Genomic DNA, 15,932 nt, shown 5'->3' on the forward strand with positions numbered 1-15,932 from the left:
AACAAGTCAGTTGCTCGCTCCATTGTTCCAGAGAACGGAGTCTTAGTCATCTTGCCCATGAGGCATGGTTCGCAAGCATCAAATGATTAATAATCAAGTGCCATCAGCATGGAGTTTCTTCATGCGCTTTTATACCAATATGACCTAAACGGCAGTGCCACAAATAAGTTGCACTATCATTATTAACTTTGCATCTTTTGGTTTCGATATTATGAATATGTGTATCACTACGACCGAGGTTCAATAAACCATTTATATTGAGTGTATGACCGTAGAAGGTTTTATTCTTGTAAATAGAACAACAATTATTCTTTGACTTAAATGAATAACCGTATTGCAATAGACATGATCCAATCATATTCATGCTCAACGCAAACACCAAATAACGTTTATTTTGGTTCAACACTAATCCCAAAGGTAAAGGGAGTGTGCGATGGTGATCTTATCAACCTTGGAATCACTTCCAACACACATCATCACCTCGCCCTTAACTAGTCTCTGTTTATTTTGCAACTCCCGTTTTGAGTTACTACTCTAGCAACTAAACCAGTATCAAATACCGAGGGGTTGCTATAAACACTAGTAAAGTACACATCAATAACATGTATATCAAATATACCTTTGTTCACTTTGCCATCCTTCTTATCCGCCAAGTATCTAGGGCAGTTCCACTTCCAGTGACCATTTCCTTTGTAGTAGAAGCACTCAGTTTTAGGTCTTGAGTCTAGCTTTGGGTTTCTTCACGGGAGTGACAACTTTCTTGTCATTCTTCTTGAAGTTCCCTTTCTATCCCTTGCCCTTTTACTTGAAACTAGTGGTCTTGTCAACCATCAACACTTGATTCTTTTCTTGATTTCTACCTTTGCCGATTTTAACATCGTGAAGAGCTCAGGAAATTGTTTTCGTCATCCCTTGCTTATTATAGTTCATCACAAAGTTCCAGTAACTTGGTGATAGTGACTAGAGAAATCTGTCAATCACTATCTTATCTGGAAGATTTAACTCCCACTTGATTCAAGTGATTGTAGTACTCAGACATTCTGAGCACATGCTCACTAGCTGAGCTATTCTCCTCCATCTTGTAGGCAAAGTACTTTGTCAGAGGTCTCATACCTCTTGACACGGGCATGAGTCTGAAATACCAATTTCAACTCTTGGAACATCTAATATGCTCCATGTTGTTCAAAACATTTTTGAAGTCCCGGTTCTAATCCGTAAAGCATGGTGCACTAAACTATCAATTAGTCATCATACCGAGCTTGTAAAACATTCATAATGTGTGCATCTACTCCTGCAATAGTTCTGTCACATAGCGGTGCATCAAGGACATAATACTTCTGTGCAGCAATGGGGATAATCCTCAGATCACGGAGCTAGTCCGCATCTTTGCTACTAACATCTTTCAACTTAATTTTCTCTAGGAACATATCAAAAAATAAACGGGGAACTACATCGCGAGCTATTGATCTACAACATAGATATGCAAATACTATCAGGACTAAGTTCATGATAAATTAAAGTTCAATTAATCATATTACTTAAGAACTCCCACTTAGATAGACATCCCTCTAGTCATCTAAATGATCACGTGATCCAAATCAACTAAACCATGTCTGATCATCACGTGAGATGGAGTAGTTTTGAATGGTGAACATCACTATGTTGATCATATCTACTATATGATTCACGCTTGACCTTTCGGTCTCCAGTGTTCCGAGGCCATATCTGCATATGTTAGGCTCGTCAAGTTTAACCCGAGTATTCCGCGTGTGCAAAACTGGCTTGCACCCGTTGTATGTGAACATAGAGCTTATCACACCCGATCATCACGTGGTGTCTCGGCACGACGAACTGTCGCAACGGTGCATACTCAGGGAGAACACTTGTACCTTGAAATTTTAGTGAGAGATCATCTTATAATGCTACCATCGTACTAAGCAAAATAAGATGCATAAAAGATAAACATCACATGCAATCAAAATAAGTGATATGATATGGCCATCATCATCTTGTGCCTTTGATCTCCATCTCTAAAGCACCGTCATGATCACCATCGTCACCGGCTTGACACCTTGATCTCCATCGAAGCATCGTTGTCGTCTCGCCAACTATTGCTATCACACCTATTGCTACCGCTTAGTGATAAAGTCAAGCAATTACATGGTGATTGCATTTCATACAATAAAGCGACAATCATAAGGCTCCTGCCAGTTGCCGATAAATTTTACAAAACATGATCATCTCATACAACAATTTATATATCATCACGTCTTGACCATATCACATCACAACATGCCCTGCAAAAACAAGTTAGACGTCCTTTACTTTGTTGTTGCACGTTTTACGTGGCTGCTACAGGCTTAGCAAGAACCGTTCTTACCTACGCATCAAAACCACAACGATTTGTCGTCAAGTGTGTTGTTTTAACCTTCAACAAGGACCGGGCGTAGTCACACTCGATTCAACTAAAGTTGGAGAAACAGACACCCACTAGCCACCTGTGTGCGAAGCACGGCGGTACATCCAGTCTCATGAATGCGGTCATGTAATGTCGGTCTGGGCCGCTTCATCCAACAATACCGTCGAATCAAAGTATGACATGCTAGTAAGCACTATGACTATTATCGCCCACAATTCTTTGTGTTCTACTCGTGCATATAACATCTACACATAGACCTGGCTCGGATGCCACTATTGGGGAACGCGGTAATTTCAAAAAAATCCTACAATCACACAAGATCTATCTAGGTGACGCATAGCAACGAGCCGGGAAGAGTGTGTCCACGTACCCTCGTAGACCGAGAGCGGAAGCGTTATATCAACGCGGTTGATGTAGTCGTACGTCTTCACGATCCAACCGATCATAGTACCGAATGTACGACACCTCCGTGTTCAGCACATGTTTAGCTCGATGACGTCCCTCGTACTCTTGATCCAGTTGAGGCCGAGGGAGAGTTCCGTCAGCACGACAGCTTGGTGACGGTGATGATGAAGTTACCGGCGCGGGGCTTCTCCTAAGCACTATGACGATATGACCGAGGTGTGTTTCTGTGGAGGGGGGCACCGCACACGGCTAAGAGAAACTTTGGTGTGTCTTTGGGGTGCCCCCCTCCCACGTATATAAAGGGAGGAGGGAGGAGGAGGCCGGCCAAGGAGGAGGCACGCGCCAAGGGGGGGCAATCCTACTCCAAGTAGGTTTGCCCCCCCTTTCCTATTCCTACTAGGAGAAGGAGGAAAGAGGAGGAGGGGAGAAGGAAAGAGGGGGCCGCCCCCCAAACCCTAAACCAATTCGGTTTGGGCCTATGGGGGCGTGCCGCACACCTTGCTTGCTGCCCTGTTTCTGCACTAGGGCCCAATAAGGCCCATAGACTCCCCGGGGGGGTTCCGGTAACCTCCCGGTACTCCAAAAATACTCGATACACTTTGGAACCCTTCCGGTGTCCGAATATAACCTTCCAATATATCAATCTTTATGCCTCGACCATTTTGAGACTCCTCGTCATGTCCTGATCTCATCCGGGACTCTGAACAACCTTTGGTACATCAAATCACATAACTCATAATACAAATCGTCGTCGAACGTTAAGCGTGCGGACCCTACGGGTTCGAGAACTATGTAGACATGACCTAGACACATCTCCGGTCAATAACCAATAGCGAAACCTGGATGCTCATATTGGCTCCTACATATTCTACAAAGATCTTTATCGGTCAAACCGCATAACAACATATGTTGTTCCCTTTGTCATCGGTATGTTACTTGCCCGAGATTCGACCGTCGGTATCTCAATACCTAGTTCAATCTCGTTACCGGCAAGTCTCTTTGCTCATTCCATAGTGCATCATCCCGCAACTAACTCATTAGTCACATTGCTTGCAAGGCTTATAGTGATGTGCATTACCGAGAGGGTCCAGAGATACCTCTCCGATACACGGAGTGCCAAATCCTAATCTCAATCTATGCCAACCCAACAAACACCATCGGAGACACCTGTAGAGCATCTTTATAATCACCCAGTTACGTTGTGATGTTTGATAGCACACAAGGTGTTCCTCCGGTAAACGGGAGTTGCATAATCTCATAGTCTGAGGAACATGTATAAGTCATGAAGAAAGCAGTAGCAATGAAACTGTAACGATCATAATGCTAAGCTAACGAATGGGTCTTGTCCATCACATCATTCTCCTAATGATGTGATCCCGTTCATCAAATGACAACACATGTCTATGGTTAGGAAACATAACCATCTTTGATAAATGAGCTAGTCAAGTAGAGGCATACTAGGGACACTTTGTTTTGTCTATGAATTCACACATGTACTAAGTTTCTGGTTAATACAATTCTAGCATGAATAATAAACATTTATCATGAAATAAGGAAATAAATAATAACTCTATTATTGCCTCTAGGGCATATTTCCTTCAAGGTGTAGCCGCTGCATACAAATGAATAAGTCAGGGAGGCGGTGAGGGAGTCCTGGATTAGGGGGTCCTCGGACAGCCGACTATATACCTTGGCCGGACTGTTGGACTATGAAGATACAAGATTGAAGACTTCGTCCCTTGTCCGGGTGGGACTCTCCTTTGCGTGGAAGGCAAGCTTGGCAATTCGGATATGTAGATCTCCTCCCTTGTAACCGACTCTGTGTAACCCTAGCCCCCTCCGGTGTCTATATAAACCGGAGGGTTTAGTCCGTAGGATAACAACAACCATAATCATAGGCTAGCTTCTAGGGTTTAGCCTCTACGATCTTGTGGTAGATCAACTCTTGTAATACTCATATCATCAAGATCAATCAAGCAGGAAGTAGGGTATTACCTCCATCGAGAGGGCCCGAACTTGGGTAAACATTGTGTCCCCCGCCTCCTGTTACCATCCGCCTTAGACGCACAATTCGGGACCCCCTACCCGAGATCCGCCGGTTTTGACACCGACATTGGTGCTTTCATTGAGAGTTCCACTATGCCATCACGATAAGGGCTTGATGGCTCCCGCGATCATCGGTAACGATGCATTCCAGGGTGAGGTTTTTCTCCCTGGACAGATCTTTGTATTCGACGGCTTCGTACTGCGGGCCAACTCGCTTGGCCATCTGGAGCAGATCGAGAGCTACGCCCCTGGCCATCAGGCCAGGTTTGGAAGCTTGAACTATACTGCCGACATCCATGGAGACTTGATCTTCGACGGATTCGAGCCCATGTCAGGTGCGCCGCACAGTCACGACGAGCATGACTTAGCTCTGCTGCCGGACGGTGTTCGGAAGATCACGCCTGTGGCTACTCCGGCTCTCAATCCGGGGCAGATCGTGCCGTCCGAGGACGGGTGGATGGACCCCGCCACGGAGGCCGCACACTCAGCGGCGATAGAGCCGAATACTGACTTCACCTCCAATGAGACCTGTGTTGCCGGACCCTTGGATTCGTCCTCGGCCATGGGCTCCAAACCGCCTGTGTCCGTGCCTATCGAATCTGATTGGGCACCGATCATGGAGTTTACCTCCGCGGATATCTTTCAGCACTCGCCCCTGGGCGACGTGCTAAATTCATTAAGGTCCCTATCCTTGTCAGGAGGCCCTTGGCCGAACTATGTCCGGCTTGAGTGGGAAGCGGACGACGAAGAAATTCGTTCCCCACCCACCACCCACTTAATAGCCACTATCGACGACTTAACCGACATGCTTGATTTCGGCTCCGAAGACATCGACGGTATGGACGACGATGCAGGAGAAGAACAGGAACCACTGCCCACAGGGCGCTGGACTGCCACCTCATCATATGATATATACATGGTGGACACCCCCAAAGAAAGCGATGGCAATAAGGCAACGAAGGATAATCCCCTCGAGAAGCAATCTAAGCACCGGCGTCATCGGCGCCGCTCTAAGCCCCGCCATAGCAAAAGCAGCGATACCGGCACAAGAGACAATAACACTGCGGATAGTGCCGAAGACGAAGACAATCCCCTCCAGCCAGGCTTCGAGCGGGAGGATAGGCAAGCTAGCCCTAAGGAACAGGCAGCAGACGGAGAATCAGAGGATGACAATTACATGCCCCTCTCCGAAGATGAGATGAGCCTCGGCGATGAAGAATTTATCGCGCCTGAGGATCCCGTCGAGCAGGAGCGCTTCAAGCGCCGGCTTATAGCCACAGCAAAAAGCCCGAAGAAAAAGCAACAACAGCTTCAAGCTGACCAAGATCTGCTAGTGGATAGATGGACTGAGGTCCTGGCAGCCGAGGAATACGAACTCGAGCGCCCAACCAAAAGTTACCCAAAGCGTAGGTTGCTACCCCAACTCGAGGAGGAAGCATTAAAGCCTACACTACCAGCGTATGATGCGGCTGACCGGCCACCTCGTGGCCGAGCGGCATATCAGCCCGAAGTCAAGCCCGCACTCCGTCGCTAGACAAAAAAAACACCAAGGCCCGGGGCAACACGCAGGACCTGCGAGACGTATTGGAAAACAAAGCAGGACATACAAGATCGATCTACGGATCACGGGGGCGCGCCCCAACGCGTGATGACGACCGTCACGCCGGATATACTAAAAGCAAATCCGGCCGGGCCGAATACAGCAGACAAGACTCGTATGAACTACGTCGTGATATAGCCCGGCATAGAGGCGCCGCACACCCCATATGCTTCACCGATGAAGTAATGGATCATGAATTCCCAGGAGGGTTTAAACTCGTGAACATTGAATCATATGATGGTACTACAGACCCCGCGGTATGGATAGAGGATTTCTTCCTCCACATTCACATGGCCCGCGGGGATGATCTACACGCCATCAAGTATCTCCCACTAAAACTCAAAGGGCCGGCTCGGCATTGGCTGAATAGCTTGCCGGCAAACTCCATCGGAAGTTGGGAGAACCTGGCAGACGCATTCCTGGACAACTTCCAGGGCACTTATGTGCGACCACCGGATGCTGATGATTTAAGTCACATAACACAACAGCCCGGAGAGTCAGCCAGGAAATTCTGGACTCGGTTTCTAACTAAAAAGAACCAAATTGTCGACTATCCGGATGTCGAAGCCCTAGCGGCCTTTAAACATAACATCCGTGACGAGTGGCTCACCCGACATCTCGGCCAAGAGAAGCCAAAATCCATGGCAGCCCTCATGACACTCATGACCTGCTTTTGCGCGGGCGTGGATAGCTGGTTGGCCCGTAGCAACAACACAGCAAGCAACCCTGGCACATCAGAGGCCAGAGATAACAACGGCAAACCCCGACGCAACAAACACAAGCGCCGCAAAAATGGTGAAAACGCCGAAGATACGGCAGTCAATGCCGGATTTAGTGGCTCTAAGTCCGGTCAGCGGAAAGGGCCATTCAAAAATGACAATTCGGGTCCGTCCAGTCTAGACCGCATACTCGACCGTCCATGCCAAATTCATGGCACCCTAGGAACACCAGCCAATCATACCGACAGAGAATGTTGGGTCTTCAAACAAGCCGGCAGGTCAGGCGCCAAAAATAAAGATAAGGGGTCTCAAAGCGATGATGGCGACGAGGAGCCCAGATCAACGAATACAGGAGGGCAAAGGAAATTTCCCCCGCAAATCCAAACGGTGAACGTGGTAAACTCCACCCACACTCCCAACCCGGACCGGATGTGCACCCTTAGGGGTGTCGACTTAACGGAACCAGTCGTCCCACAATATAAAAAACTAGGGCCGATCACCTTCAACCGCATGGATCGTCCGGTTAACACCAATCAGGGCAATTCAGCCGCACTAGTCCTCAACCCAATAATTGACGGGTTCCACCTCACACGAGTCCTTATGGACGGAGGCAGCAGTCTAAACCTGCTTTACCAGGACACAGTGCGCAAGATGGGCATCGATCATTTGGTGATCAAGCCCACTAAAGCCACCTTTAGAGGTATTATACCAGGTGTGGAGGCCAGCTGTACAGGCTCCATCGCCCTTGAGGTAGTCTTCGGATCACCAGACAATTACCGTGCCAAAGAGTTAATCTTCGACATCGTCCCCTTTTGCATTGATTATCAGGCACTGCTCGGACGAACCGCGTTCGCTCGATTCAACGCGGTGCCACATTATGCCTACCGTAAGCTCAAGATGCCCGGTCCGCGCGGCGTAATCACGGTTAATGGCAAGGCCGAACTCCCCCTCGGTACCAAAGAGTATCCCGCTGCTTTAACAGCAGAAGCAACGAGTGGCACCTTTCAATCGAACCTCGAGTCAACGGCCAAGCTCCCGGGCACCACTAAAGGACTCCGAACTACTTCGCGGCAGGATAGCCCGGCTCGTCCAGAGCCTAATTAAACACTCCGACGAAGGCCAAGACATGCCACATACCGCGGCTCAACCGCTCTGCGGCACACAAACACATCTTGCATTTTCTGTATAGGTTCATTTTCGCCCAGGCAAGGACCGGCGACATGGAAACAACTCGAACGCGCAAGGGAACTCTTAGATATTCCCCTCGATGACCATCCGATTGCACTCCGGATCCGCACACAGCTTCTTCCCGACTTGGTCTCAGTATGTTCCACAGTCACTTTCTCTTTTTTACTTTACATGTACTCATATGCATCGACGTATTATTTAAATACGACATGTGAATTTACATGACGCTTATCTGCCATTATCTCTTATTGAAATTCTTTTGTCAAATGGCATCCGTACACCGCGATATGCCTTAAATATGCCAGGGGCTTCGTTTTACCCATAATACGGCAATAAAGTCCGAACACCTTCATGGAAGTTCGGCACCCCGAACTTATAGCATTATATGCATCAGCTCCGAATCATGTCTTGGGTCAAATGTTGGGTTTGCCCGGCTCCCATGTTTTGCAGCCTTACGTTCCGCTATATCGGCTAAGGCGGCACAGGGAGAACTACTGCGATTGTGTCCCGGTTCTTCCGGACGAGCACCTCAGTAGAGAAAGCCGAAAACTGACTGTCATGATACGGCGAGAGCTGGTCAGCTGTTCGAGAGGTTGTAAAATCTTTAAGGATTCCTCCCGCATAATGCCATAACCAATGCAGCGTGCGATGGATCGGCTTTTCTTTCGATCAGGCGCTTATAGAGCCCATCGTGCAGTCTTCCGAACACCAGGGGCTGCGCCTACCTTCCTTTTCTAAAGCTCCTATGGCTAAGTGAGAGTGATAAAGCCTTATAGTCCGATTGCCTGGTTCGCTGTGCTGAACACCTCCTTCGAAGGACCCAAAACTGGGATAAAGAGTGATCAGGTTTATCCCGAACACCCGCGTACTTCCTACGTGGGGGCAGAAGCCGACGACTGGCCAACTCTCAAGATTAATATATAAAACGGCCGCGCAGGAGGATAAACTTTTATATAACAGGCAATAAATAATAGAAATGACCTTGTTCAACATTACAAAGGACAACATGATTGTATTCATGGAAATATAATGTCCTTGGTGCATTGCTCCGCCGCAAGGCAGGATCCTTTCAGGACACTTTCATAATATAATTCAGGCTTGCGGTGCTCCTTTCCCTCCGGCGGTCCCTCGGTCACCAGCTTTTCAGCATCCATCTTCCCCCAGTGCACCTTTGCGCGGGAGAAGGCCATTCGCGCACCCTCTATACAGACCGACCACTTGATGACGTCCACTCGAGGGCAGGCACTCGCAAGCTGTTTCACGAGCCCGAAGTAGCTGCCTGGAATCGGCTCAGCGGGCCATAGCCGGATAATCAAATCCTTCATGGCTAGCTCGGCCGCCTTCTGCAGTTCGATCAGCTGTTTCAGTTGGTCGGCAAAAGGCACCGGATAATTCGATGCCAGATACTGTGACCAGAAGAGCTTATCCGCAGTGTTCCTTTCTTCGGCTCGGTAGAATTGTGCGGCATCAGATATGCTGTGTGGCAGCTCCGCAAACACCCCTGGAGAAATCCGAACTCAAGATTAGAAACATGATTTTCTCCCCAAATACTTTCTTTACATGGAACAAGCCTTACCCGCCGCGATCTTCCTCGCCTCTTGGATCTCCTGCAGGGCACCCTGGGTTTCCCCCTGGGCATCGCATGCGGCCTGATGAGCCTTGGTAAGTTTGGATTCTTTCTCCGTTAGACTTTGCTCCAAGGCCTCGCATCTTCTCACGACCTCTTGAAGCTCTTGCTCAGCTTCAATAACCCTGGCCTCGTGCTTCTCACGAAGAGCCCGCTCTGCGGCTGCCGTTCCCTCGGCCTCGGCAATAGCCTTCTTCAGAGCCTCGACTTCGGTCATCGCCCCTGGCGCAAATCACAAAACATATTTTTAAAAAATTCGTTCGCACTGAACGTGAGAAAGGTTTGTGCATACCTTGTTTATCCTCCAACTGCCTTTTCAACTGGCCCAATTCTTCTGTGGCCCGCTCCAGACTTTGATTTAGTCCGGAGACCTCCGTAGTACGAGAGGTGGCAGTCGCTACAGACGCCTGTTTATACCAAAAGAGAGGTAAATGTCACCAAGTGAGTCTCCTGCGAACATAGATTTGATCCTCTGTCCGATTCTTTCTCTCACCGAACAGTGTATCAGGGGCTACTATTTATACTGTGACACTCTTCGAAACTTCCTAAAACATACCTCAAATCCTCTTATAAGGCTAATACAGGCTTCATTCAACCCACTCTCCGCAGATTGAATCTTCTCAATCACCGCACCCACAAGGGCACGGTGTTCATCGACGATGGAGGCGCTTTTCAGCGCCGCCAATAAAGTATCCAACACCTCTGGTTGGACAGAGGTTGCCGGTGGAACAGGTACACCCCCTCTAGCCGAGGGAGACCGCCTGCCTGACTCTGGAACCATATTGGTCTCCGGAATTGCGTCCGGCTGGGGGCCGAATTTAAGATGGCTCCCGCCGACGACGCCCATGGGAGCCTTCCGTCCCATGTGTCCGGCCCCTGAAGTTTGACCTCCTGGCCCACCTTGGCAATCTTCCCCCACCTCCTTGGCCTGGGTCCTCCTGGGACAAAGCCTCGGTGTCATTCACATGTTTGGGGGAAGGGACCTTCGGGGGTGTCCCGCTCTCCATAGCGTCCGAGCTTAGCAAATCCTCCGACGAGGATTGCTTCACGCGGGACCTCACCGGACTGCAAAAAGTATGGCCCAGATCAAAATATTGTGCCATGATAAGTCCGGACGCATAAACGTGTTCGGATTTTATATACTCACGAGTTCACCAGGGGCTGAGCCCTGGGATCCCACTCTGGGCTGCTATTAGCGACGGTGGACTCCCCTGGAAGAAGAGTTTTTCCCTTCTTAGGCGACTCGGCCTCCAACGATCTGGAGGCTATCCTTTTCTTTCTTCCCCCCACTGGGGATTTGTCTTCTTCCTCCTCCTCATCCTCTTCGGAGGAAGAACGGGTATTGGAATCTTCGGATATCGTGTCGGAGGCACCACGACGACGGAGGCCGCCCCTGGTCTTCTCGGCCCCTCTCCCAGCCTTCTTCTTCGGCGCCTCGTAGGGCGCCGGGACCAGCATCTTCGTTAGAAGCGGGCCGGCCGGTTCTTCAGGTAGCAGGGCCGGACAGTAGATCCGCCCCCGCCTTCTTCGTCCAGCCCTAGGAGAGTTGAGGAAAACACATTAAGCGTTTCCCCTGGGTTATGCGAATAAAACTTATAATGGCTTACCGAACTTGCGGGGCGGGACAGTTGGTACCCGCGGTCCTCGGCTGAGTCCGGCCATGATTTGCCGGACTTAAAAAGCACCTTCCAGATATCTTTGTGTGAGGAGCCAAAGAGCTCCCGCAGGGTCTGGTGCTTGGCCGGGTCAAAATCCCATAAATTGCAAGCCCGGTGTTGACAAGGAAGGATCGGGCGAGCTAACATCACCTGGACTACATTGACAAGTTTGATATCCTTGTCTTCCATATTCTTGACGCGCGTCTGAAGGACCGACAACTCGTCGGACGAAGACCAATCCAGGCCCTTCTTGGGCCAGGACGTAAGCCACAAGGGGGCTCCGGATCGGAATTCAGGAGCAGCGGCCCATTTCGTGCCGCGCGGCTCTGTGATGTAAAACCACTGCTGCTGCCACTCTTTGACGGAATCATTGAAAGTACCTGTTGGCCATGTGACGTTGGGCATCTTGCTCACCATGGCGCCTCTGCACTCGGCGTGCTCACCGCCCACTACCTTGGGCTTCACATTAAAGATCTTCAGCCATAAGCCGAAGTGTGGCGAGATGCGGAGAAAGGCCTTGCACACGATGATGAACGTCGAGATGTTGAGGAAGGAATTGGCGGATAGATCATGAAAATCGATCCCATAGTAATACATGATGCCGCGAACGAATGGGTGGAGGGGAAACCCCAGCCCGCGGACAAAATGAGGGAGGAAAACAACCCTCTCGTGGGGTTCCGGAGTAGGGACGATCTGTCCTCCCGTCGGGAGACGGTGGCTGATTTTCTGGGCCAGGTACCTGGCCTCCTCAAGCTTTTTGATATCCTTCTCCCGGACAGTGGAGGCCATCCATTTGCCTCCTGCTCCGGATCCAGACATTTTCAGAAGGCCTTCGTGGTCGGAGAGGACGAACGCTTGGGCGCTAGGGCTCGAGCAGAGGGGAATGGTTAAGCAGAAGGAGAAGGCGTGGGTGAAAAAGGGGAGTTCTTATCTCCTTATAAAGGCGGCAGGGATCCAGCGCCTCCCCACTTGCCTGGTAAACTCACTTATTCCCCAAGCGTCGCGCTAAAGACGCGGTTGGATTACCCATACCCGTATTGATGAGAATCCCGAGATAGGGGGACACGATCTCTGCTTCGATACAACATGCCCATAAAACAGCCTCGCGACATGCGCAGTAGCTGGTTAGGGAGAACGGTTCGAATAAATACCGGATCGTGGCATGGTGTCACATTAGGAAAAGTTGTCAGCGGATTGGATTTGTGGAATATTGTACTCTCTACGGTGGTATGTGGAATTTGTTTTGCAGAGCCGGACACGATCCTTGTGTTCAAAATCTTCTATGGAGTATTCGGAGGAGGAACCTGTCTTGCAATGCCGAAGAAAATCTGCGCACCGGACTCATCGTCATTGAAGCCTGGTTCAGGGGCTACTGAGGGAGTCCTGGATTAGGGGGTCCTCGGACAGCTGGACTATATACCTTGGCCGGACTGTTGGACTATGAAGATACAAGATTGAAGACTCCGTACCGTGTCCGGGTGGGACTCTCCTTTGCGTGGAAGGCAAGCTTGGCAATTCGGATATGTAGATCTCCTCCCTTGTAACTGACTCTGTGTAACGCTAGCCCCCTTCGGTGTCTATATAAACCGGAGGGTTTAGTCCGTAGGACAACAACAATCATAATCATAGGCTAGCTTCTAGGGTTTAGCCTCTATGATCTCGTGGTAGATCAACTCTTGTAATACTCATATCATCAAGATCAATCAAGCAGGAAGTAGGGTATTACCTCCATCGAGAGGGCCCGAACCTAGGTAAACATTGTGTCCCCCGCCTCCTATTACCATCCGCCTTAGACACACAGTTCGGGACCCCCTACCCGAGATCCGCCAGTTTTGACACCGACAGGCGGTAGTTCCGCTGGAGCGGTACTACCGCTCCCACCAGCCGTACTTCCGCTTGGTGTTGAGCAACATCCGTAATCCGTGGAAGTAGAGGGATGGAGGGTAGTAAGCCGCCGTGGGAGGTACTACCACAGGGGAGTGCCGCTCTACTACCACCCGTGGCATAGACCAGTCCAGAACACAAAGGATAAGCGGTACTCCACGCGGTAGAAGCTAGCGGTAGTTCCGCCGGAGCAGTACTACCGTGGCGAGGAGCGGAACTTCTGCTTAGTGATAGAGAGCCTAGTAAACCCCCGGTAGTAGGGTGGTAGTTATGCCCGCAGTACCGCTGGAGCGGTACTACCGCGCATAATTGCCTCTCTACTACCGCCCATTTACAGAACCCTCAAAACAAGCGGAAGTGGGAGCCGCACTGCACAACAGCAGTACCGCTGGAGCGGTACTACCGTAGAGCAGAGCAGTATTACCGCTTAAGCAGTTCTGAGAGGGTCTTAGCAAAACAGGAGGGACAAGCTCAAGAGTCAATAAAAGAAGGCGGGTGCAAGGTGCCAGTGTACATGTTGATTCCGCCCAAACCTTTCCGAAGCGGACCCCCTCTTAATAGTACGATGTTCCTATGACTCAAGTCCATCGAAAATGAAACGCAAGAAAAATGCCGTCTTCGCGATAGCTCCGAGGGAATCCAAATCGTCTTGTGCCAAATGATGGTTTATCTGAAATGCTCAATGCACATGGTTAGTCTGCAAAGGCATTGTCATCAATCACCAAAATCACCGAGGGAGAAATGTGCCCTAACAATCTCCCCCTTTTTGGTGGATTGATGACAACACGGGATTTGCACAAGAATAAGATAGGATAATATGCAACCCCAACATCTGTAAAATATAGACGGGCTCCCCCTAGATGTGTGCACTATTTGGGTATGCCTTTGGAATGCAAAGCACACACACTAGGATCAACCCCCCCTATATTTTAGAGACTACCAATACTTGCATCAACAATATGGGATGAATAAGCAAGATGCAAGTAAATAGCATGTGAGCATAAAGATAGGGCACAAGATAAACAATATCTCACAAGCTAATACGGTACTTGACATAAAGATAAAGAAGGTAGCATATGTCTCACACCATATGATAGGTACTAAAGGTTTCACACATGAACAAAAAGAAAAGCAAACCAAATGAAGAGTTCACGAGAGAACAAAAGCAACAACAAAGAAGACACACTCGTGACTCGGCAAATCCCTAAATTCTCTCCCCTTTGGCATCGAGACACCAAAAAGGCAAAGAGCACTAAACACGTCCAGGGTGATGGTGGAGCTCCAGAACATCAGTACTCCTTGTGCTCATCTGAGTCTCCGTGCTCATCAGAATCCTCGTGCTCCTCAGACTGCTCTGCTGCTGCATGGTGATGCTCTGTTGATACGTCTCCAACGTATCTATAATTTATGAAGTATTCATGCTATTATACTATCCTTCTAGGATGTTTTATATGCATTTATATGATATTTTATATGATTTTTGGGACTAACCTATTAACCTAGAGCCCAGTGCCAATTCCTGTTTTATCCTTGTTTTAGAGTTTCGCAGAAAAGGAAAACTAAACGGAGTCCAATTGACATGCCACTTGACGGAGATCATTTTTGGACCAGAAGAAGCCCAGGGAGTGCCAGAAGCAGGCCAAAAGAGTCCCGGGCTTCCCACGAGGGTGGGGGGCGCGCCCACCCCCCTAGGGCGCGCCCCCCTGCCTCGTGGACAGCCCGAAAACCCCCCTGACGTGAAATCAACGCAAAACTCTTCTATATATACCCAAACTTCCAGAAAGAAACCTAGATCGGAAGTTCCACCGCCGCAAGCCTCTGTAGCCACGAGAAGTCAATCTAGGCCCTCTCCGGCACCCTGCCGGAGGGGGCCATCATCACCGGTGGCCATGGAGGAGTATCCCGGAGGGGCCATCATCACCATGAAGGCCAAGGACCAGAGGGTGGAGGCCATGGAGGAGGAAGCACAAGGGGGAGAACCTCTCCTCCTCTCTTCCGGTGGCGCCGGAGTGCCATAGGGAGGGGAATCATCGCCTCGGTGATCGTCTTCATCAACATCACCATCATCATCACCATCCTCATCTCTTTTACGCGGTCCACTCTCCCGCACCCTGCTATAATCCCTACTTGAACATGGTGCTTTATGCTACATATTATGATCCAATGATGTGTTGCCATCCTATGATGTTTTGAGTAGATATCTTTTGCCCTTGGGTTGATTGATGATATAGATTGGTACGAGTTGTATGTTTTATTTTGGTGCTGTCCTATGGTGCCCTCCGTGTCGTGCAAGCGTGAGGGACTCCCGATGTAGGGTGTTGCAATACGTTCATGATTCTCTTATAGTGGGTTTTGGTGAGTGACTGAAACACAAACCCGAGTAAGA

Source organism: Aegilops tauschii, chromosome 7, assembly GCF_002575655.3.
Source record: "Aegilops tauschii subsp. strangulata cultivar AL8/78 chromosome 7, Aet v6.0, whole genome shotgun sequence".
Taxonomy (NCBI): Eukaryota; Viridiplantae; Streptophyta; class Magnoliopsida; order Poales; family Poaceae; genus Aegilops; species Aegilops tauschii.